The sequence below is a fragment of the Seriola dumerili genome, unplaced genomic scaffold, assembly GCF_002260705.1.
Source record: "Seriola dumerili isolate Sdu_G_001 unplaced genomic scaffold, Sdu_1.0 BDQW01000025.1, whole genome shotgun sequence".
In the NCBI taxonomy this organism is placed as follows: domain Eukaryota; kingdom Metazoa; phylum Chordata; class Actinopteri; order Carangiformes; family Carangidae; genus Seriola; species Seriola dumerili.
The window spans coordinates 7724873-7751029 of NW_019174280.1; the positions used below are offsets into that span (position 1 = coordinate 7724873).

General features: G+C 40.7%; 1 protein-coding gene across 2 annotated transcripts in view; it reads right to left on the bottom strand.

Annotated features, from left to right (window-relative positions):
- klhl29 (kelch like family member 29) overlaps positions 1-26157 on the bottom strand; it is a 202229-nt gene that overhangs the window by 102181 nt on the left and 73891 nt on the right. The window lies entirely within an intron of this gene.

Consider the following 26157-nt stretch of genomic DNA (forward strand, 5'->3'; position numbering starts at 1 on the left):
CGCCTCAAGAGTCTTTGTAGAAAGACCAATATTTCTCTTTTTATATAGTAATAACAATTAACTTTCTAGTGTGGGATACATTCAAATTCAGATCCTTCCCCCTGAGATTTTGTATATCTTAATTTTGCAATGAATTAAACATTGTGTTCAGTCAAGTGGGATAATATAATTCCGAACACAAATACGACAAATAGAATAAGTAGAAAGAAATCCTTTTGCAGGGATAAGAGAAAAGAAAAAGGTATTTTTTTCTAAAAGCAAATGAAAAACTAGCTGAAAATGTACAGAGAAGTAAATCCAATGCAACTTGACCAACCCAAACAAAGAGTTCTCCAAGCCTTTCTTTGCACCCATATCTCTAATATTTTCCTCTGGTAGGGGAGTAAGAAATGTTATTGAGCAAACCCAGGCTGATGAAAACACAGGGTCAATCACCACTGGACCCCTGAGCAATATTCGCTCTCCCTATCTGCAGTTTGGACGCTCAGTCTAACAACCAGGCAGGGAGAGGGCAGAGCCAAGCCTGATTCCACTGCTCGCCCCAGCCAGCCTCCTGAGTTAATAGAAAAGACCTGGTCACCAGGCCCCTCCTGTGTCCTCCTGGCTGATCCCTGAATCCCTCAATTCCATTATCCTCCCTGACCCCGCGTCCACTTCATCAAGCACGCCATCATGCATTCCAACAGCTGTGTCGACAAAGCCCAACAGGGTGTGAGCTGACTGCACGACGACAAAAACGCAGTCCAAACAATTCAGATCTCAGAACACCAATGTAAAGATTTTTATACCGGATCGATCCCATTTCTGGAGAAATTTGCTTTGTGCTTTAAAAGGACCATTAACACATTAAAACATCACACGGTATCAATGAAGCGCAACATCGTCTCTGTACCAAACAACTTCGCAATAGCAGATTAAGTTCAATGCATGTGACTTATTTGATAAATTCACAGTGAAAGTTATCTGACAGTTTGTAAGTGCTGGGGGCAAAAAACAAAAAAAAAGCAAAAAGAAACATCTCAAGGCAATGTAGAAAACAGGGTGATGGAGTGAGAGAATGAAGCTGGGTTTAGTGGGAGACAGGCTGTCAGGTCTTTTTGTCCAGCTCAACCTGTCAACTTCAGACAAGAGAAAACTGAAACGGTTTACTCAGAGAATGTCCTAAGCGCTCAATTCCATCTGAGAGCCCTGGAGCCTTGGGGAGGGAAAATTCAGAGCATTTTCAAGGTGAGGAGTTGCTTTCTACAGTCCACTATTTGTTTTAATGAGCATTTTTCATCCTCCACTCTGTGCGCCTTACTGTATTCCTCTCCAGCCATGCTTTACCTTCCCCTCTATACTGGCTAGTCCTCATCAACTCGCAGCACTGACTCTCTTACTTTCCTTTAGCCCTGCACTATTGTCTCATTAATACTCCCACCCATTAACACAAAACACAGGAAAGGAAAAAAAAATAAAAATTAAGAAAAATTTCCTCTGCTGAAAGGCAATCCATCTGTCACAGTTTTAGTGCACCAGGAAAAAAGGAAAAAAAAGGTTCTTAGTCAGCGCCATCACATTGACAGCATATCAGCTAGACTCAGGAACAATCCTGACTTGAAAATGATCAAGGTTAGATAGGAAATACACACACACAGACACATACACACTGGCAACGCAAGTGTATAGGCACACATAGCAGGTGTAAATACACACGCATACACACACGCGCGCACACACGCACGCGCACACACACACACACACACACACACACACACACACACACACACACACACACACACACACACACACACACAGAAGCCAGGAGATATCAGACGGGATGTTTATTAAGATGGCAGACTTGCTGCAGGCAGGCAGGAAGGTACTGTAGGTTCTGGGACAGCGCCTGCCATTTTCTCTCAATTTTATTTGCTCTCCCTATTTCCAGTCCCCTCCTCCCCGGCCGCCCATTATCACCGGGCAGCAGATGGTTTCCTCTGACTCGACAAAAACCATGCTGGAGAAAAGGACGGGAGCCAGATAGATAATTTTTGAGTCGTGCCAAGCCATTCTGTGTTTGTTGTCAAGCTGGCTGGGGAGGGGTTTTTTTGTACTGTACGCAACATCCGTGCATATGGACCACATACTGCAAGTGTGCAATGCTCCACTTACACACAGACACACACAATAGTGCAATCATGTTTGGGCACACAAGAGAATCTGTATATACAACTGCATATACTGTTAATATAAAAACTGTTCTTCATGCAGATGCAGAATGGGTCTTATTTTCATTATCCATTTATCTGTCAATAATTTACTGACTGACTGATTGTTTGGTGGTTTAGAAAACAGCTGAAAGATATTCAGTATATTGTTTGACCACACAAGACAAACAAAAAAAATGAAATCCTTGTATTTGAGCAAGAAATCTTTTTGAAAACATTTTTTTTTCCCCATGAAAAATTATTAATATAATTTATTATTAAAATAGATGCTGGTTAATTTTCTGTTGACCAACTATTAATATCAATTAATCATCTCATTATTTCAGATTGTTTGATTAATTAAAGAAAATCCAGTTCTCATCAAATTGACTTAAGTTTAATTTTTTTATTACATTTATAACATGTTGAAACATTGTTACAGAAATGCGTTCTAATTATCTAAATTTTGGAGATTTAAGTTCTAAATTTAACAGGAAATACTGTGCTGTAAAAAAAAAAAAAAAATCTGAGACTCTGAAGCAGGTATCCATCTGCTTCTCCAGGTATAAGTGAACACACATATGCACACACAGCAAAACCAGAATGATCCTTCTCTCTTCTCATACCTCTTAATGTTGCAGACATGTCAGAATCAGTGTACTGAAGAGAGGAAGATAAAATCAAGATGCATCAGGCCTAAATATATACTAGTCCTCCTCCGCCCAGGCAGCAGAGACAGCAGTCTGATCCTGGCTGACGGATAAGCTATTTTCTCGGACATGGCCAACGTTGACAACTGTCACTATGTGCGCTCTGCCTTCCTGCAATAGCAAGCAGCATTGTTGTGCCTACCAGAACCTCTTGCCACTGGCCACCATCTGCTGTGGGTACATACAGGAGGGGCCTTGTGGTGATCCAGGGCTCTGGGCTTTGATTGCTTTGAGTCATCCACAACATCCAAATCCAAATAAACAGAAAGCGTTTGCTCATGGTTTTGTGTTTGCCTTTGCATTTTGTTTGAGCCAGCCCTTGTCTGTGTGAGTTATTGCACCAGTTCAATCCTGCAACAACACGGGGTAGGACATCAGGCTTCCACTGAAGACAGCCACCATTAACATTCTGCATAAGCTCCAGCTCTTTGTAACCATTGTGCTTCTGATATGGCCTGGTATACCTAAGCCTGAACATATAGCGCTCCCATCCAGTTAAGAGAAGGCTTTGGCTACCCCAGAGAAATTACTTTATTGCTCAACTCGCGGAGAAATAGCACGAAAAGAGAGGGAGGGATGAGTATGTCTATAACACCCGGGTCCCACTGGGGTAAACAACGTTACAGCACACACTGATCAAATCAACTAACTGCTATGAGATTTAATAACAGGTCTGGTTGAAAAAAAAAAAAAAAAAAAGTGCTGTAGTGAGAGCAAAGCGGGGTTTTGAGAAAGCGAGAGAAGGAGGAGAAAAAAAGAGGAGGGCTGAGGGAGGGCTGTGGCCTTAAATAGAGAAAAGTGCTCACACAAACACACACAAACACACACAGAGCAGGTCAGTAGCAATAGCAGAGTGAAAAGCTAATCTCGTGAAATGTCATTAGCACAACTGCCAGACACAATGAGATAGCAACGAGCGGGGTGCAGGCCAGTGTTACATCGGTTGATTATGTTCTACCTTTTAAGGTTCAGTGTTCCTCTGGTAGCTACCAGAAGCTCTTTACACACAAGGAAAATAACAGACCGCAGGCGAGGAGGAGGTTCACTGTGGTGGGATATCATTCAGCTGGCATGGTAATGGGGAAGATGTTAATGTGCGGTTGTTGTACTGATAGGTTTATCTGTTCATCTATTGTGAACCGATGGATCAGGAATCTTCCTGGATTTCTGGTGGTCCAGCGTGGAGCTGCCATTACAGTTTAATTTAAATGCGTCCGAGAAAATGCACCTCCACAATCAGCTGGCTATCTCCGGGGAGATGCATGTACACAAATTTAATCTTAATCAAAATTTCAATAACAGCAGTCACTGCCGTGCCTTGCTATATTGTGCACACCCGTAAAATAATATCACATTGTAATTCAACACCATGACAAATCATAAAAAACAGTATGTGCGGGCAAGGAAATGAAATTCAACTCCGACAGAATGGCTTTTTCTTCCCTTTGGCCAAGCATGGTCAGATACAGTGAATTTGGCTGAAATGTGGAGGGTGATGGAAATAATGGCTTTCCTCAGAGAAAAGAGACAGAAAGAATGGCAGAGAAGGAAGAAGTGAAAGATTGAGAGGCAGAGTAAGACACACCCATCCATCACATAGCCTTGTATCATTGCCTCTGACACATCATTCTCAGCTTTTCTAAAATGGAGAGGAAAAAAAACCAAAAAAAAAAAAAAACTCCTTTTTCCTCCTCTTCCTCCATCCAAAGGCTCCAACCTAGTGTGGTCCGAAACTGACCAGTAGCATTAACGAGTGTACAAAAGCGCACAACTCATTTTCTTTCGGACATTATTCACTTACTGTATAGAGGTATCTCCTTTCCATGACAACGCGCTGACACCTAAATGTGAAGTGGATTTGTTCTGGGCTTCCGTCATAATGGTGCTGAATGCTGGAGCCGAACCATGGGGCGGCTGTGTCCAATCTATTAGACTGGAACATAGCAGAGCATCTCACGAGTAAACAAAGAGACTACCGCGCCATTTTTGGCAGCCATCTTAAATGGAGTGGTGCACCAACATGCCGAAACACAGTGCTGCCATAGACAGAGGAAGGCGCGTATTCAGTATCATGGCTGCATACTGAAGAGACAGCGCGGAAATCCAGGTAATATTTCTTTTTACTGTAAATGATCCGACGTCTTACAAAATGTGAAGTGACACTGCAATTATAGAGATATCCACAGTTCTGACGGAGACTTAAAATGCTGCATTTCTTGAGCATTAAAAAGCAAATCTTGTGTGGTGTTTAATCTTTGCCGTTAAATCTTTTAAACAGCCAGAGAAATTACCAGAGATAAAAAATCTTTAGCACAGCTCTTACAAAATCCCTCACTGCTGATACAGGTTTGTAACTAATTCAAAAACAGAAAAAATTCTCCTCCAGAAGTGGCTCTGACTGCAAAACCCTACAATTTAAAATTATTTTGAACCAATCCTGTAAACTTGTGTTTTATCACTATTATTGTCCATAATCCAAGGGAACAAACAACTCAGTCAAAATAAAGAAAGGTGATTTTGAGTAGGAAGAAAATTTGAAAATGCTATTAGTGTTTTAACAGCTTAAAATATTTGTGCTGTTTATCCAAAAGAAGTCAAGACAGGTTGCTCAGTGTTTACACAGTGTTTCAGTTGATGCAGTGGGCACCTGCCTCTTCTTAAAGAAATACAGCGCTTTAAAAACACATCAAATCTGTAGTTATTTTCATCAAAGCAATATCAGTTTACATGAGACGAATCTCAGCCATCACTGGTGATTGACTGTTTGTGACTGGCAGTGTGCGCACTAACAATTGAAAAAACAAACAAACCGAATCCAGGCGCCAACACTTAACACTGACCCCAGGCAGCACGAGAGACAAACATAATGAAAAACACACAACACAAGCGCCTGGCCTGGTATATGTGCCATTGATGCACCACAGAAAGGGCTACGGATACAGACTCTGTAATTTCAAGCCCCAGGCCAAACGACTGAAGGGGAACAGACTTCACTTCCACTGAAATTCCAGCAAAGACACTCCGACAGCTCGGCGAGCTCCTGGCTCGACGCACACGTTCTGGAAAAGACGAAGCGTGATCGCAGGGGTGAGGCCGACAAGCTTCAGTGGAAAAGCAGCGCTGGAAACCCCGCCTAATATCCCATGAGTTCTCTGAGGTTGCGGCACTTGCCCTCCAAACTTTACCTCAACCCCTCCTTTTCTTGTGTTTTCTTTTCTCTTGCAGATAGTGTAAGTGGCTGGGCTGTTACAGCACCATGGACATGTCTTATCTGCAGGACTAAGCAACATAGTGTGGCTCTTAGCGGGGGTGACTAGTGCTTGGACATGTGAACTGTTGAGGCTTCCTTATGTCATGGAAACACCTCCCAGAGGAGCATGTCAGGGACCATGTTGCCCTCCATTGGCACTGACCGGGACAGTGAGAGACACAGGTCTCCAGCAGGCCATGACCCTGCCTGATATGTGGTGAGTGTTTGGGGAACAAAATATCCACAGCCTGTCACAGCAGCAGCCTTGGAGACCCAGAGACAACTGTGTAGCTCTCCTCTGTGGCTGAAATTGAGGCAAAATGACTACTATGTGTGGGCTTGTGTGTGTGTGTGTGTGAGAGAGCTTAGAATACATATGTGGCTGTAATAAATGGGTGTTAACTGGGCAAACAGCCATTTAGCACTAAAGAATAAATTGAATTTATATTGATATTGCAATATGAAAGGAAACAATATCTACTTTGCTAAGAGTGCAGTGTGGGGAGTTTTTAAATGCATTTCACATTGCATGCAATCAGCAACCCAAATACTTAATTGTTTTGGCAGATGAGCATATGGCAGGGCTGGAAATCAGTGGAAAAATGCAGTGAAGGACTTACTGCACAGGCTGACACTTAAATAGTGGTTTAAGTTAAAAAACTGGCCCACTGTCTGAACAAAAGAATTTCATTACCATCATATAAATACACCTTTCATGGCTCTCTGACACACAACACTTCAACACTGCCTTGACAGTAGCATGTTTTGTGAAATGCTGTCTTTATTGGAAGTCAGTTAACATTACAGAATGAAAAGTTTATATGAAAAGACTTTATGCTATCACGTTGCCATTGTAGCAGCTAAATAGTTTTGACTGAATCTTTCACTCTTTGGACTTATTTCTGTCAAGGACAAGTTAGCTGCTGTTCAATAAATTAATGGAAATGTTTACTATCAATTTGGGAGAAGAAGCTATACACCTCCGACATTTTGTCCTCTCCTCTCCTTATCTGTTCCTTTGACCATAACCTCATACCACAGGACCACCAGACACTGCTCGCACCTCCTCTGCACTTGTTTCTCTTTAACAGTAAGTGCCACATGGATATGAGGACAGGGCAGGAGATACTGCTCATGAAAGACATTTGCATAACTCACTGTGAGGAGGTTAAATGCAACTCTGTGGAGTTCAGGAGCCAACATGTCTGCTAACAACAGCTAAATGTTGTGCTGATCGTCTTCTTTAAGCAGTTTCTTTTTCGTTCCATTTGACTTGGTGATTATAAAGAGCGACTAACGGAACCTGAAATAACATCTAGTAATAGCATCTATGGTCAAGAGCTGGACTGAAACATGTTTGATAAGCAAAAGAGAGAGTGTGAAACCCATTCTGCGATGCATTCATACACAGATAGATTTTTATCTCAGACACAGCAGACAGGCAGTTAGATGGATGCTACTAGCCCATGGAGCCTCCTATTGACTTTCACTGGGTACTGAGAGTTCTGGCAGACAAAGAAGCAGCCTTTGGTCAATAGGGACTGCAAGTACAGAACAGCCAGGTTTCTGGCCAACACCCATTCTGGTCTGACAAAATGCCCAAATATCAACTCTGAAATAGCTCATTTCAAACCAGATGGTATTAAAATAAGCAAGGGTGTATTTTGTTTAACTTCCCAACCACATCCATACAATAGAATTTAGTCTACTGAAAAGCACATACTGAAGCATTTTACAGTGTTACATCACCTCAGCACCTGGAAGGCAAAATCTCTAATCAGACTACAAGCATGAGTAATTAAACTGAAAACACCGGCATAGCCAATGGCTGGTATTTGCAGCAAGTAGTGCCTAATTAATGACGCAGTGCTGCAACATTATGACAGCACATTGGCCAAATTCATCAGCTCCACTCATATGAACTCTGGACATTGAAATGAATATGCCAGTTGGCAACAGAGAGCATATCTCCTTTCATTGTGGTGCCTAAAAATAGTAGTATTAAGTGAGATACAGCAGAATCTGCATTACAGCACTGTCAAATCAAAAACCACTCATGACTCCGCTAAGGTATATAATTACCAGTGTGCCTACAAGCCTCTTACGATCTGTTATTTCGGCAGCCTTTTTACACACAGGGAATAAAGTGCACCTCAATGGTCGACACCTGAGCCCCACAACCAAATAAGCTCATACTGTATGCTAAATCAAGATCTATTTTATGTAAGTGATATAATGTGAGAAGATACACAGAGTTCTGATTTTATCAGCCAGAAAAGACAAGTCCACATAAAGCAATGCACAGGCAGCCACACGTGTAACCTGTGGTGGTGTTCCAGCCTTTGAGGTTTCAGTCTTGGAGCTCCAGCCCTGCTCCCCCAGGGTTTGAGAGGAGACTGAAAGACTGGTTTTATCCCACAAGATGAAGTGGTCAGTGCAGCTCTGTTCTCCTGCAGGCACAGGGGGGTGTCTACACAGAGCACTGCTTGGGGTAAGATATACACTGGAGAGACATGCTGGGATCATTAGAGTTTCAAAACCCTTAAAGAAACTGAGAAATAGCCATGAACTAGACTGCGGCAGGTGGATAAACAGACCTTCACTTGAATTATGGGAGCATTTTTTAAGCGAAAGGCTTTTCTGTCTGTTTGGAACTGCCTTTCAACTGCCGGTGAATGAGCTTCTCTTGATTTGCTCTAATGTTGTTGGTTTTTCAAATGCAAATGCTATTCTATACAGATGGCAAAAGTAATTTCAAGGTCCATATCCTGTGTCGAAAGTTACAATTGACAAGAAAAATTAGGATGTTTTTGAAGATTAGTTGGTGTGTCCATGCTTGTTTTGATTGTTAACAGCACATAGTTTGGTAAAAAAAAAAAAAAAAGATTCCAACCTGACTAAAGAACTAGTTACAAAAGTCAACTCTGAATAACAATCATCAAGGAAACTGCATGTCTATCCTTAAATATAAAATGCTATTCTGAAAAATATAATAATCATAGATTCCACACTGTTAGTGTTTTTGTAAGAATTTACGAAATCGAATTATACGAGCTGTAAAACAATGCATCCTCTTAGCTCAGACGGTCAGTGTTTTTCAAGGATTTTCCTTTTTTATACTGTCCGCATGCTTGAGTTCTTCCCCATTTTACCTTAAAACTTGAGAATCACAGTTTAGTATCTTTATCAGTCCCAGTGCCAGTGAAATGGGCAGACTTACAAAGGTTTGGATCACTGTAGCAGGTACATGCGCACATCAAATCTATGAAAAACGGGGCTTCGAAAACCAAACAAAATCTTTCTTCAAACGCCTTTTTAGGCCAGCAGGCCTTTGGCACTTATAAAATGATTTGATTTTGTTATTCAGTTTTCACTTTTTTTGTTATGTGATAATGTGAGAGATGAAAAAGTGTTTCTGCTTCATGGACACAGACAGACAACATTAATATTCATGAGGTAGATGATTAATCACTTACATGGATGAGTCATGTTACTAAAAACTGCTCCTGCAGCCAAATATAAAACCAGCATACCGATGCACATAGAAGTGGGGCTTAACACCCGGGGTGTCTTCTTTCTTTCTGTCGTCTTACTTATGTATGAAGACACATCACACGCCCACTGATCAATAAAATGCAAAAGCAGAGACCATTAGCAGTTTAAATTTTCCTCAGATACAACAATTCTGGGAATCGGCATTTGTTCAAAGCTCCAGTTATGTTCAGAACACACAATCTGTAATTTTACAAATTCAGAATTGTAGCAGAAGTGATAAGTTTAAGAATTTAAACATCTGCAGATATGAATTCCTTTGCAGCAGCTGATGCAGCTAGTTTCTACTGTAAGTTTTCAGGGGGACTGTATCCAAAGGGTCCTCTTCTTGACCAGGAGTGTGCACAGCCCCTTTACTGTATCTGAATGAGGTAATGATGCCACTGGAGGAAGGATTTAAAGACACCTCTGTTGTCAGCGGCAGCACCTGTGCTGTGCAGATTCCTCTTTCCCTTACACAACCCTGCGCACTGGTTCCCTGTGCACTTGTTGACAGGAGCTTGTAATCTGAAATAGTCTGCAGGGTTGAGCTGTTAAGTCCCTTGTAGGAATGGGATACAGTTATGGTGGGAAGTGGAGGACAAGGAGGAATAAGAGGGAACATCTTCCCTCCAAAGCTTATTGAGCTGTCAGGTTTCAGTCCCTATCAGAGTACATTGATTTCCTGTCATATATTCAACTGTATGTGCTTTTATATCCCTCTTTCACAAGAGCGCTTCACATAATGGGCCTGCTTTGGTGGTTATGACCACATCAGGAAGCCCATGCACATATTGATCTGTGTTGACGCCAAGCGTAGTCCTTTATTTAAATTGATCCATAACAGAGTAGCCAAGTGCTGGTTTCACACTCTGATCTTTAATGGAAACTATCAGACTGTACATCGAGCGAGACACAGCGGAGTCGTCATAAGCAGTGATGGGGGTGACACAGAGACAGCTAATAGTGCTAATATGTCTGGATATGGAGATTTAACATTTCCCTTTTGCAATGTATTCTCTGAATTTTGAAGAGCTGACATCAAATTATATTTTGGCATTAGCATTTCAGTGACCTTTCCAGCACTCAATTCAGCTGTCAAAAACTATAGTGCTCGGAAGCAATAAAGCAAAAGGAGCAGGATACACTTAAAACAACCGATGGAATGGATGAATGAAACTTTTTTTTTGCCATTTACTAGGAACAATTTTTTTTTGTCACAAACAGCCACATAAAAATATACACAGCACAAACTTCTATTTGACTAAACCACAGTCCTCTGCAAAATCCATTATGTTTTAAATGCCACAGAAACTGTAACCTGTAAACTGTAACAGAGGAGCTACTGCATTATATTAACATAAATCTCAAGCAATGGGAGAAGACAATAAATAGATTGTGTTTTCCATAGAGACCAGGCCTCATAATGGAGATATACAATGTGCATGCAGAGGACATTGCTTGCGAGAGCAGTCACAATCTCTCGGCCATGCCCGCACATTAGTGAGAGTCATTAGGCTCATTTAAATGAGGCCGTTAAGCCGATGAAATGAGGCCGTATATTTGAGTGCAGAAACAAAAGAAAGAGCCCCCCATTTCTCACTGGTGCGCAATCTCGTCTAAGTCAAGTACGCCATAACTCTGGCTGGAGGGAAGTACCCGGCGAGGGCATTTTGGGAGGCCAAACGTCAGTGGCCCCAGACAGTTCACAGCACCCTCTATGACGGTCAAATAAACTTTAATACCAGCAATAACTGCAACAACAACTTCACCACGCTGTTAGTGTTGCTAGCAGAACTTGATAATGCAGCATTTAGGATGCTTTAATTAGACTGTTTTATTTTTTCCCCTGAAGCTGGCATTATTCAACCTGGAGTGACTCAGAAGGTCTTCTCTTACCCACAGCTATCTGGTGAACACACACACACACACACACACACACACACACACACACACACACACACTCTGTTTGTGGAGAAAGCCATTCCACACAATGCGCTCATTGTATATTTCTACATGTGAATTAAATGGTTGCAACAATGGTCACAATTGCAGCATCAACACAAATCCAAGAAAACAAAAACAAAACTAACAAAGCAAACTAGGCCTCACAAATACAATGACAAAACATGTTGTTTGTAACTGCCCCCTGAAACAACATATACAAGCCTTTTGTGATCTGAAGCTCCCATCACCAGGAAACCATTTGTTAGTGCCTTCGAAAAATGTTACAAATCCACACTGCAACAATAAAACCATTTTCTGATCTGGCGCCCCTGTCATTACGGCTTGGTTAGGTTTAGGGTTGGGAGAGATCATGGCTTGCATTAAAATAAATACTTGGTTAATGTTAGGGGTCTTTGTCATTGTGTTAACAATAAGAAGCACGTGGTTAAGGTTAGGAACGACCACAGTTACGGTTAAAAGAAGCCAATGTTGGAAAGTGGGAAGTGATCTACTTAAAACAAAATAAAAAATAAATAAAACAAAAGTAATAAAATAAAAAATAAAATAAAACTCCTTGGTTAAAGGTGACCTGTGATGTGTTTGACATAATGAAGCTGTTTTTCTATGAGTGGGTCCCTGTTTAGTTTGCACTCATGCACCCAACACAGTTGTGATTCTGTATTCAGTTCTCCCAATGGTTTCACACTATTACACTGATCTACAGGTGGCCGTCACACATCAGAATATGTGCCAAGACAAACGAGGGGGAAGAAGACGACTGGAAGCTAAACTTGGATCTAAACGAACTTGGAACTGAAATACTGATTTTACAAATGTTTTATGGGGAAGCGCTCGCATTTGTGACTAAAATCAGATATGTACAGCCTAGAAAATCTATTTAGGCACATGTATGCGACTGAAATTTCAGCCAAGCAGCCTTTTCAACAAAAAAGGTCGATAACATAACAGCAAAGACAATGATGTTGTCACAGCGCTGAACCCGTGTTGTTGGTTGAAAGAACCATGTCAAGGGCCCTCTAGTCAAGAGCCCTCTGCTCTGCTGCAGACTGCTGGCTGAGCTCAAAGCAGGCAAGATGACCTGCTTACAGAAGCTGCTGGACCAGTGATATCCTTTGTGTCTAAACGAACTGAGTGGACTTTTTTGACAGTTTATGGTATAGGTTTATGGTTAGGAAAAGAACTACTTTTTTTTTTTTTTATAGAGGTGTTCAAGTCGTTCATACTGTTTATACAGTAAGTTTAAAGCAGTTTAAAGTATAACAGCGGTTCCCCTAGGATCTACTAGATAACTCGGTTTCAACTTAGGTAAATTGTGCATCAAAAAACCTTATTCAACTCTTTTCAAACTAATTGACTGAGTGGTGACGACAGGCTGTGCACCGCCTACCTATGTGTAACTCTAAGTTAAGCAGCCGCTGTAACTGTAAGTTGTCCAAATCATCCAAACCGAACCACACAAGACGTCAACATCTCTCTCCCCCACCATCTATTACAATTACGAGGCGTTCCCCAACAAGCCGTGCCTGGGGTCTGCCCGGTTGGACCTGCCCGAAGCACCTCACCTAGAAGGCGTCTGGGAAGAATCATACACAGATGCCCAAAGCACCTGAACTGGCTCCTTGGATGAGGAAGAGCACCATGCTGCAGCATGACGTACCTTGAAGTGGGCGTTACTCTAAGTACTGCAGGGTGCAGATGGATCCTTTTGCTACTGATAGTCTGCATGTGAAGTGTTTTAGGATCATCAGTGAACTGTACCTTCTACTGATATAGCATGTAAGGTGTTTAGGGGACATCTTTAAAATGTAGCTACATTAAATAACCTTGGTTGCACTTTCCTCTAAACTGCATGAGCCACGCCATCCCCACAAATAAATTCTAAACCTGTGGGAAATCATTTTTAAATGAATACAGTTTGAAGCTAAAATAATTAAAAACCTAGTGTACTTTTTATATTCCAATAAATTAAATCATTTTGCTTGTAAATGTTTCTTCATTTCCCTTTATGAAGAAAAATTAATTATTTGATAAATTTTCATTGCACCCCTAAAATTCTAAATGCACTCCCAAATTTTTCAACTTAGGAACGTAAGCATCAAGCCCGTGCTTCCTCTATGGACTTTGTGACTTTATAACAACGTCACACTATTTCCTCTTTTGCTCACAATGGACAAGTCATAAATCCTATAGCCGGTACAGGGCTTTTTCAGTTCAATGTAAGAATATATATTTGTTAAAATGACTGGTGCTGCAGTTTTTCTTTTTGGGAAGACAGTCTTACCACTTATTAGTTTAACTGTGTCTCATATTAGAAAGCTGGAAGTCTGGCTGGTCGGGGAAGATTATGGGTGGGATAAGTGTAAGAAGGGAGGTAAAAAAAAAAAAAGACACAAAGACACAAACAAAGTGATGCCAAGATAATGAGAAAAAGATGACAAAGACAGAAAGACAAAAGGAGAAAGCTCATTGTTTAACATTTATTGTTATACCTCCACTGTGAGCTGTCTAAACATGTTGAGAATTGACAACAATCACGCGTTTAGAGACAAAACCCGCTTTAGTGCTGATCTAGGATTATGACTCTGATTAAAAACGGTGTTCCTTTTGTTGCTTGAGTCTCATGAATCAGTCAAGGGTGATACGACCAGAAGATGTGCCATGGAATTAATCACATCCCACCTCTTTGTTTTTGATAAAAGGGGGTCCTCTTTTTCTGTAGTGCTTCGTTTTCAGTGCAGAGTACTAGGACTCGGGAGGAGCTCAAAAACACTCACAGCAAAGAATCTCAAGATGAGATAGAATTATTAATTACCGGTGTCTTTGTAAACTGTAGAAAATATGAAATGATTGTGTTTGTGTGCTATGCATGGTTTAAATCCTTTTTTCTCTTGCAGGTTTTCTCCATTTTTCTCCCGTTTCTGCAGCCGGGTGCAGCTCCATTGAAAATCTGGCGTATGGTAAATAGCCCTTAAATTAGGTCCCTGGCCTTCCAGCTTGGTTATCTGTGATGATCGGAACAGTGTGTGCTGCTTGAAAAGACCCATTTTCCCTCTGGCACATCATTTAACATGTCTCATTTACCAGGAAAATATGCAGGTCACACACCAAGAGATTTCTGGTCACATCCTTACCTCGCTCAATACAAATTTAAAGGATTTGAATTAGAACACCTATTACATTTCGTCTTCTCTTTGTGTTTCCACCTGATAAATATTAATGTTTTCTTTTTCTTTGACCACAATAAATTTTAAGTAGGTAACTTTAGCAGAAAGAGAAAAAATAGCCTTTTTACTTGGTAATGATAGTTCAACCTAGATATTTGAGGGGCACCTTAATACCAAATAAAAAACATTGGACATGGGAGAAGGAACATTATGCCTGGAAGTGAAATAATATTCAGTTCAGCAACAAAGAGGGGTGGGGGTCCACATCATGGCAAATTACAGATTTAGAGTGGAATTGATGCAAACGGTTGTGTAACATATTCACATCACATTCTGAGAAACAGCTGGGGAGCAGACAGAAACACCAACACAAGCTACTTCATAATGTAATCTCACATTATGAAGAGAAAAATCTGGAGTGTGTCAGCTTTATAGATAGTAAGTTAAAAAAGCAATTTAAAAATTCACCCTCAAAGAACAAAGATGCTCTTTGGAGTCAATAGTCACATCACCTGAAACCTACTTTTCTTCATGTCATGTCTGTGTTTATATTTAACTCTTAACTTGACAAAGGCTTCTGCTAAAATGTTTAGCAGCCATTCCTCAGCCATTCACTATTAAAGGCTTTTATAGTCAGAGTGCTTCATATCAGCTTTCAGTGCTGGAGAATGAGTACATTTAGATCATTATACTTTCAATCCTGTTAAAGTACAAAAAGTAAGATTCTGACAAATACTAAAACATAGTAACTCAATGTACAAGTAAAATGAAAATCAAGACCAAAATAGGTTGTTTGTCCGCACCCTCTGACAGAAGTGGCTAAAACAAACAATGACAACTACTGCTTTCAAAGGGCAAATAAACAGCTGTGTCTCCGTCAAAGTCCTGTGTTTTGTTAACCTATCCATCTAACGCAGACTCTGTCGCTCTTTATACTATATCACCTCACTTCTTCCTATGCTTCCATCATAATAATTACAGCCACTAGGCTCCCCTAACAATAACTAACAAAAAAAACCCAAAAAAACAGGAGAACAGTCTCGATAAAAGACAGTTTTGCCCTCAAAGGCTGGTTTCTGTAGTGTCACTTGCTGAATACAATATCCAGCTAGCAGGTTAAGGTTCATGTGCTAGAGCTCAGTGCTACCTGATCACGCATTAGTCTAAAGTATTAAGATCATGTAAAAGTAGCAATACTACAAGTTAAATATACTGTTACGAATCATGTTACAATGTATTCAAAATCTTACAAGATGATCTTAAAAGAACACAAACATTATATTATAGCGAAATGTACTTTAAGTGTAAAAAACAAGTACTAACTATGCAGCCAAAACAGGTTCTGTCAGTGTTGTCATTTGTATATTATACTACTGGCTTATTGTAATTGAGGCATTAACATGTAAGCTGCATTTTAATGTTGGAGCTGGCTGCATCATTTTATATGGTTTAATCTGCTGTATAACAATGCATTGTATAAAGTATCAGTGAATTAAAATACTCAAAGTACAAGAACCTCATACTTTTACTTAAGTACAATACTTGGGTAAATATAGTTAGTTACTGTGTACCAGTGATGCCAAAGTAACCCCAGCCCATAATTACTTTCATCAACTGACACATTGTTGCTATTCTCAGTCTTAAAATTCACTGAAATTTCTTCAGTGCTTTTTGTTTCAAGGGCAAATCCGCTGTATTAGAAATCTGAAATGGTACATTCAGTATTCAGCCTGTGGTATTTCTATTTTCCTTTTTTATGTGTGCAGATATTGAGAAAATCGAGATTTTTATTCTGTACTAAACTTATTTGAAAGAATTTGGTATAGGAATCCAGCAGTCTTGTAGGCAAACACATTCACAAAATGGCAACAAACCTTGCTCATATTTGCGTCAGGTTTTTATTGTTAGGGCGACATGGTTTAAATCAGCAGCTGTCATTCAATGGATCGCAGACGGTTTATTCAGCTGCACTTATTCATTTTTAACCTCGTCAAGGTAATCATTCTGCCGGGAAACACAGACACACCCACACGTTCTCCACTCTGCTTTTATTCTCCTGAGAGAAACGCGCAGGCGCGCAGGCACGCACGCATGCACGCACGCATGCACGCACGCACGCACACACACACGCACCACACGCGCGCGCACGCACGCACGCACGCACTCACACACACACACAGCTCTGCATAAAGTGTTTCATTTTCAAGACGGCAGACAAAATTTGCAGTAACAAGACATTCACCCCCATTTTCAATAATCTCTATTGTGAGTTCACAAAGCCCAACATAATAATTCAGTCGATTTTCAACTGGATTGTTCCGGACTTTCTGTGATTTAATATGTTACAGCCTTGACTACCCTTCAAAAAAGAATTAGAAAATATTTGCAAGGAGTTTTCATGGCTGACTGCAAGTCGACAAACATTCCTACAAGTACTACTACAAAATAAAATATACACTGAGCCCCTTGCGCCCTTGGTAAAAATTTGCCTGTATTCTGTGTTTGAGTGGTATCTGACATAGCCTGCTTGTTGAAACATGATTAAGATTTTGCCCAGCGAGTGAACAATACAAATCCAAGATTGTGTCAAACTGAGAATGCCCTTTGCAACAGAGGGCAGAGAGATATTGACATCCGTTTCTTGTCAAATCTTTGAGCCAGTCTGAATCATGACAACAGTTTGAGGGCTTTTTGTGTTAATGAAGGACATGATCTTGTAAAATGCAGAATACACTCAATATTCTCTTCATTTCCCAGTTGCTGGTACTAACATAGCAAAGTCATTTAAGGAAGGGGCTAGTGGTGTGCATTTTCCAGCAGCAGTAGATTAACGCACCAGTCAGGAGCCACATCTTTCATTTTAAACAACGTACATTTTTCGCACTGCAATTGCTGACACATCCTGTTGAAGGTCCCTTTTACTGAAATGAAACGCTATGCTAATGACATTTTCCCATACCGCTTTCGTGTTCTGAACCTCGCTATCAAGTTTGTGTGTGAGGAGTCATGATGATGGCATCAAGAGTGAAAGACGATCAAATTGTGACATCACTAGAATGTTGGTCATATTTCTGCAACATTTAAACAGCACTGCAAAAAGAAACAAGTCCACAATAAATCCTGACTCTAAAAATAACACTTGCAAGCGCTGTACACTGACTGTGCTTGGCTCGCGTTTGACAATATTTATTGCCCCCTCAGATGCACGGTACTTCCCATAATGCCTCGTGATGAAATGGTTCCAATTTCAATCTGACCTTGAGAGTGTTCTCTTTATGCGCTGTTCTGACATACAACGCATCATCAGGAGACACTCAAGATGTGGCGGGACTGTGCAAACGGGCCCTCGAAATCAGCTTCTTAATTGAGTTGGCAGCTGGAGAATTTCCAACAACAACAAAAACAACCTCAACGCAGAGGGAGAGGCAGCGTTGTGGGACAGAGACATCCTCTTTTTCTGAGCAAAATGGAAATATGACTCAAACTGGGCTGACATTTAGGCTATAGCTCACAGTAATAGCACCAGTAATGGATCAAATGAACAGGGGATGCCATAATGGAGGGGGGGGGGGCAGGCAGCGATACAACAATCATACCTTACATTTTCATTTGTGTCAAGTCATGAGACACACACACACACACTCTCTCTCTCTCTCCCTCTTTCTGCCTAAATGACAGGCAATGACAGACAGTACCTCCTGGCATGGCTGGCGGAGAATGACACTGAATCAGACCGCCAAGTCCACTGGCACTGAGACAACAGAGCTACACTGACAGAGATCAGTGCATCTTAAACAAGTCACAGACAAGTGTCCTGTACTCTTCCACTGATGCTGTTGATGATGAGAGTCAGGACACACAAGTTGCTTGCACACCTGTACAGCAATTTAAGGCGTAATCACCCCAGTATGTAAAGAAGTGCTCCACTTCAGCACCAAGCAATTATAAAGTAATTACGTGATTTAATAAAGCTGTTACACTGACAATGATTGATTATAGCGAAATTAGTTTACTTCTAGTTTGTTGGAAATAACTTTATAGCTGATGTCACTGCTAACCAAGTCTGAGAGGACTCAAACTGGAGTAAAACTGAGGACTAAATAACTAAAATTTAATTAATGCTAATTTTAAGTGGTTGCTACTCCAGAGAGCAGAACTTGATATTGCAGTGAGAAATATTGTTTACACAAAACATCCACTATTCTGTCAGCAGTGCTGCACTGCATCAGTAGAGGATTACTTGAAAAAAAAAAAAAAAAAAAAAAAAAAAAAAAAAGTATTCTGTTACATATTACTGATCTGTTACAGATTATCTGTTTCAAATTGTCAACCAGTAGTGTAATCCACCAGATTAATCAAATTTAGTAATCATAATCTAATTGCTTTCAATTACTTTTGGATTGCTTTGCCTCCAGACTCAGTAAAATGCTATGTTGAACAGACAATTTATTCCATTCCAATTTGCAGGCTAATTTGAATAGGGATATTATCCTCCTCTTCAAACATTATCAGCTGTTATTTCCCAGAAGTATCTAATCTGATTACGGTTGCAATATAGTTGGCAGTGCTGTTATTAGAGCAGAATTACAGAGGAATACAAACAGTGTGGCCTTTTGTTGTGCCTCGCATGATGAGCCGCATTTTTGTGCATTTTGTGGTTGCAGAGACTTTTAAAACATGTGTGAGGGATTGGGAGGGATTTGAAGTTGTAGGTGACTCTGTGGCCTGCCGTTCATTTTAGCAACAAGGATTGTGGACTCGACTGGTGCAAATGTTACTGCATAGGATTGAGGAATTTCAGTCAAGACTATCAAACGTAAACCTTACATCTAACCAGCAAGACATGACCTTATTCATAACAGAATTCATATAACCTGTTTACAGAACAATTTCTACAGTAATTTGCTGCAGTAAAAAATCTGCTGTATTTTCATCCATTGCCTGAATGTTTTGCTCTTTGATGGAAACACATCATAGAATTTTTCTGCAGATGCAGTAAATGTCTCCTAAGTCACACAGTTCAGATTGATTGTTTCAATAGTCTCCATATACACAGCTCTTTTTTTCTTATTGTCAGGAATGGCACAGCAGTTGCACTGTGGCTACCACTGCTGCCTCACAGCAACAAGGTCTGTGTCAGTACAGATATGCAGGTTGGGTGTCTTAGTCCAGTCATTGACTGGTGACCTGTCCAGGGTGTACTCTGCTTCTAAGCCAGTGCATGCTGATACACCCTGCGATCTTCAGCAGGATAAACAGGGGCGGAGGGTAAATGGGTGAATGCATGAATGGATGGATGTTTCTTGAAGTTCATCAAGCGGTTTATAGGCTGCGAGCATCATCTGCCAGCAAAGTGATAGGCTCTCACTTTCCCTTCTGGATGAAGTATTGTACCTGGGTATAATTTCCATTTTATGCTACCTTTTACTTCTACTCAGCCACATTTCAGCAAGGAAATATTGTAGCTACTTTTCAGTTATTTTACAGCTGCAGCTACTATTTACTTTACAGATTAAGATTTCACATAAAAAACAATATGTTTATAAAATATAATTATTGTTATAGATTAAACCAATAGTTCCCAACTTTTTGCCACTGTCTGCTCTCCTTACATCGGATGTCTGTGAGTTGTCAGCAGTGCCACCAAATGTGATTCCCCCTCTAAAAAAAAAAACAATCGTGAAAAAACAGTCCAAAAAAAGAAAAAATACATTTTTGTAGCAGAACTTTGTTTATTCTTCTTTCCAACACTATTAATCATCACATGTGCTCCAGATTTATCCTGCAACACATTCCCTTCATAAAACTAAAACTTTGACTAGCGACAACAGTAAAATGCTCTTCATGCAGTGATGACATTATTCAGATTATTAGCAATCTAATGTTATATTCATCATTGCGTATCACTTACTGAAGGATGAACAGCTACTTTTATTGTAATAGTATAAGTACATTTTCCTAATAATATTTCTGTACTTATACTGAGGTAGGATTTTGAAGGGAGAAATTTTACATGTAATGGAGTATTTTTAAATTGTGGCACTGATCATTTTACTGATGGGACTACTTTTGTTACCACTGCCTAATTCTGATAATCGCCTGTACTCATCCATAATTATCCCATAAGTAACTTTCATTAAATTTAAACAGAAAAAATGTATTTTTGAAAAGCAGACCAACAATAGCAACAGAGTCAGCGTCCCTCTGTATTCTGCTCTAATGCCAGCAGCATTAAGATGTTGTTGTTATTCACCACATCAACTGTTAATCTGAGAACTGTGGATGCCATGTCATGGAAAGTGCTACTCAACTCTGCGTTGAACACTTAAACTGTGTAGCAACATGGTAATGCGTATGTACATGTACAAAGTCACAACTACTAAATTGTGTAAAGATGGAAGGAAAACATTTACATGATGCATACAGTGGTTGTGGTTATGGCAGAGGAGTACTTTGCGGTGTGATGATGCGTGGAGCTCCTAATGAGAAACACCGAGCTCCCAGTAATTTGTTAGCCTGAGTTAAGGTCAAACCACAAATGCTGCATGATTGAGTCACCCCCAAAGTCCCTATTAGAATTTGCATTTAAAATATATCTATTATTTATGTGTGTATTAATAAAATGGCTGGCTGTAGATCCCCAGAGCACAGTGCACAGGGAAGGCCCACAGCAACTGGACCACAATAATAGGGACCGACAATCGAGTAATGGACAGAGAGAAATGGAAGAATAATGAGAGACAGATAAAAAGTTGACTGGAGTCCAAGAAAAGCGTCAGTCATAATGAGAACCTTATTAAATTAAAACAAAAAACAATGACTTCAAGCACTGTGTAACCTACATTTAGTCTGTGACAGAGCGAACACGACGTGTTACGATGGATGGTGAATATATAATAATGAACATAAGAATACATAAACTAAGATAATAGACTGTTCTTTCTTTTAGTCATTGTACTGCTGGGTTGGTAAAGCTGCGCCCATAAAATGTCTGTATGGTTTTACTTCATACAGTTTTGTCTCAATTGTAACAGTTCTTAAATTTGTACCATTGCTATAGTTACGAATCAAAGTCCTCATTTCACTAGTATTGCAGCTATTTGGTCATAAGCCAAAATATTGCACAAATTAAAATAGTCACCTAATGATGCTAGTAGATAAAGAATTCATCAGGGATCACCAAAGTCATTAGGATACGTCATACTGTGGATTTCTGCACCCAATTTCATGGTAATCCACACTGAAAGTATCACAACATGTCACTAAAAACAAAGATGTCAGCCTAATGTTATCGTTAGAAAAGAATTAAGAAGATCCCTGAAGTCAGTATGCTTCATCCTCTGGAGTCCATTAATGCCTCTAAAGTTTGTCATTGTTCTCCATCTAATAGTTGTTGAGACATTTCACCCTAAACTAAATCCAAATGAATTCTCTTATTCAACATTCTCTGTACTTCAAGCTGTGTGTCCTTCAATAGAGACGCCGACACTAAACAAAACGTGGCCAAGATCCTTCCCAGATATCAGTTCAGGAAGGGAGGAGAGCACAAAGTCAATTGGCTAATGATTTTGTTTCCTACGATTTTCAAGAGGCCTCTCTTAAGCCTTGCTTATTGTCTTCTTTTGTGCACCCGACTGAAAACCTTACCAAGTCAAGCAAAGAAAATTTCTAAGCAAGGGCTGTCAATGTCTATTTACAGTAAAACAAAGTGCAAGCACTCTTAGTCCACCTATTTCAAACAAGAATGAAAGAGTAAATGTTTTAGTTTCAGCCTGAGGTAGCATCCAAGAGCAATGTCCATAACTGCTCTCTCAGAAGCCAGATTCATTTGCACAAATAGAGCCTTGGCAGCACAGCAGCAAAGCCTGAAAACCCTTAGTGTCCTGCATGTAGCTGCTGCTGAAAGCACCCGCAGACCTTAGCACCACAGGTGTGAGCTGAAGCTGAGTCAAGTGCCAGACGAGGCGTTGGTGTATTGTTTACCTGTGCATCTTAAACGCTACTCCGTCTGTCTCTTCACCGATACCCGATATTCCACATGACACAGGTGATGCTTTAAAAGCCCGAATTCACCATCACCTTTCATATGGAGTTAACCTTAAGGTGGCAGCACTTTTAATGTCAACCCCTCCACATGTGGACCTTTTTAAATGCCACCGCTCTTTACTGTGCAATTGAGAAACAGGACAGACAAAGGGATAGGGAGGGCGGCTATGGGGGAAGGGCAAAGAGGCTGGCAGATGAGTTTTCTTTTTCCCCATCAGACGAATACCAAATGACATACAATCAGCTAGGCTCAGCAGGGGGTTCATTTAACACTTGAAGGGGAATACGGGTACTAAGTGTGGGTCTTTGAACAAGTAGAGAGCTGATCCGCTCATTTGATGATGTGCTCAATTACATAGATGCATGAATGGCAGCCTTGAACTAGAGAGCAGAGTGTCCTCTTTTGGGTTCACCGAATTTCTGCCTACCGTAAAAAAGTAACCTCTAAAATATGCAGAAAAATAATAATTTTTTTTAGAGACCAACCTGAACATGGTATGTGTCAAGATTTTCCCCGACATTAGTGCTGTATGACATTAGCATCTGCTTTGCACTTCTCTATAAATAGAGATTCCAAATGAGTTGCAAGTACACCAGTGTAAATTAGAGTTTACATGGCTGATTTAAAACTTGTTTTTTTCGCATGTTCTCAATTCGAAATCTTTTGAGTATAAAAAGATGGAAAGGTGGCAGAGAAAAGTTTGGAATCTTTTTTAATGATAAAACAGCAGCTGTAGTAAGCTGGAATCCAGTCAATATTTTTGCCAAAATATGACTAAATAAGCTACTTTTGGTGCAGATTCAGATCTTTGAGAAGGGTGACAGCTGACAGTGAAAGCAGTGGATTTAGCCATATCTGCACCAACATTACATTTGTTTGGAACAAACTAAGCATAGGGATGGAGAATGAAGACATAGACTTTGCTGCAGGAGTGGGTTGAGAGATGTCTATGAATGTCTTATACTAGTTTTACTTTGGAAACTTGAGACAATTGGAAAGCAGTGACATAATTCAAGCTGGGAACAAACTACAAAAACTTTTTACACGTACTTTTCAGGTCAATAGAGGGTGAATGTGTGATAATCACAAGATGAATTTGGGTCAAGTGTCACTTTCCCCTTTGACAAAGACCTTTCACCCCATGACGGGGAAATGAGTGCGAGATGCAGCGGTGGCAGCAACGACGAATGATGATGGCAAATCTAAGACGACAGCCACTTCAAATTGCCAGGGGATCAACACTGACCCCTTGACACTTGAGCGAATCGAGAAAATCTAACAACCTTCCACAGGATTGCAATGTGCCTGACGAAAAGCCTCGTGTGTTTCTGTTTGTTGTTCAGCGGTGTTCTCCTTTATGTTGTCATGAGATTTGCTGCGAGCATTTCCAGTCTTGAAGAGATGAGGACTAGGAGTCAAGCGTCATCTGTGATCCCTTGGTGTCCTGTAACAGCTGTCTCCAGCATCAGAGCATGCGGTTGCCGCTATCCCATATTACATCTCTGCCACTCAGCGCCAACGGATCAGCAATCCAATTTCACACAAGCGCGCTCAGAGGGAGGCAACGCTGACACAGGAATGAGGATCTATGCTTCAACAAAGACAAGCAGTTGTTTGAAGTGGCTGGAGGGGTGGTGGTCGAAGCGGGGTGGTGGTGGGGGGTGGGGGTGGGGTGTGCTGAAGAATTAGATAGAAATAGTAATGGAAGTGTGATGGCGGGAGATAAAAAGCAAGAGTGATAAAGTGGGGAAGGGGGTTTCTATGACTGTTACTTTCATCAATCGAGCTGCTGCAGAGAGCAGAATAAGCTCCTAATTTTCCGAACCGTCTCTGAGCACAGGAGGCAGAGCAACGGCAAGAACAGTAGACACACAGCGAGACAGAACCTCCAAGATGAATCTGCACTTTGTAAACACACCTTTGTTTGTGCAGTGACGTCCAATGCGCCAGTTTCTGCTCAGTCAGTGAGACAATGATCTCTGTGTACTGCTGGGAGAGCAGATGTACAGTATTGGATGACAACATACTCCTCAGCCCTTTCAATATCACACACTCATATTGCATAGTCATTGTGACATAAATAGAGAAAGGGTTGCATCTCATCTTTCACAAAGCAGAGAGAGATTTGAATCTGATATCCGATGACTGGTTATTAGATTGAGCCATCAGGCCGTCAGTTTGGAGCCAGACTCATAAGACAGCTGGTGTGTTGAGGAGGCTGCTTTCCATTCCCACTCACACACACACACAACAAAAAGAGGAGAGCAAGCCCCTACTGGACCATCTTCTGTTCTCCAGCCAGAGCCGTGCATGCAGCCTTTTGTGAAGCCCGCTGTAACCACACAAACCCACCACAAAGCCAGGACCCTGAAAGGTGCACTATTTTGGGATATCCATGTTTTTCAGAACAATAAACCGTCTCTGCCTCTATTTGATTTTCTCCAAGAGGATTGAAATCTAGCAGATGCATTTAAAGCAGAGAGAATCAGGACCTGGCCAGCTTTGCAGACTTTGAAAGGAAAGACAGGCGGCTGGATGAATAAATGCAGAGCTCCATTGTTGGTACAAAAGGTCAGCTGGGATCCTGCACCTACAGAAAGGAAGGCAGGCGCAGGAGGACCCATGAGAGGATATAGATTGGACGAAACCTGTGGAACATCCTGTCACTGTGAGATTGACAAGACAAAGATAACGCTTGCCGTCACCTATTCCTTGACCTGTTGCATTGCTATCGTCCCGCATCTGCCAACTCTTTCATTTCTCTATGGATTGAGTTTTTTTTTATTTATTTATTTTTTTTTTTAACTTAAATCAAAAAGACTGCTGTCAATATTTTCTGTTGACAATAAAAGATGATGATGTCCTGACTGTGGGATGAGGGTGTGAGATTTCTGATAAATCTGTCATCACATTCATGACTCACATTTTCCATCTACCTGATTTCAAATGCTGATAACAAAAAACGGAGGTCTGACAGTTCCCTTTTCACAGTGCCTCTCCTCTGACAGTTTTGACAGTGTGCAGGCCTCATGACGGAGTTGTCTGTCTGTCCGTCTTTCATTCTGTTTTGCTTTCTCTCTGTATGTCTGGCACTGTATCTCTGTCCTTGATTAGCAATCACTGCAGCATTGCCGGGTCTGATTCCGAATGGAAAGCTTTAATTCTCCCCACATGGTGCCGAGACATCCAGACCCTGGTGCAATTGCTCCCGGTAAACACACAATCACTGCTTCTCGTTAACACTCAAAAGTTTCCATAGATCATCTTAAGGAAAATCACAGCTTAATCCGCGCTTTGCTCC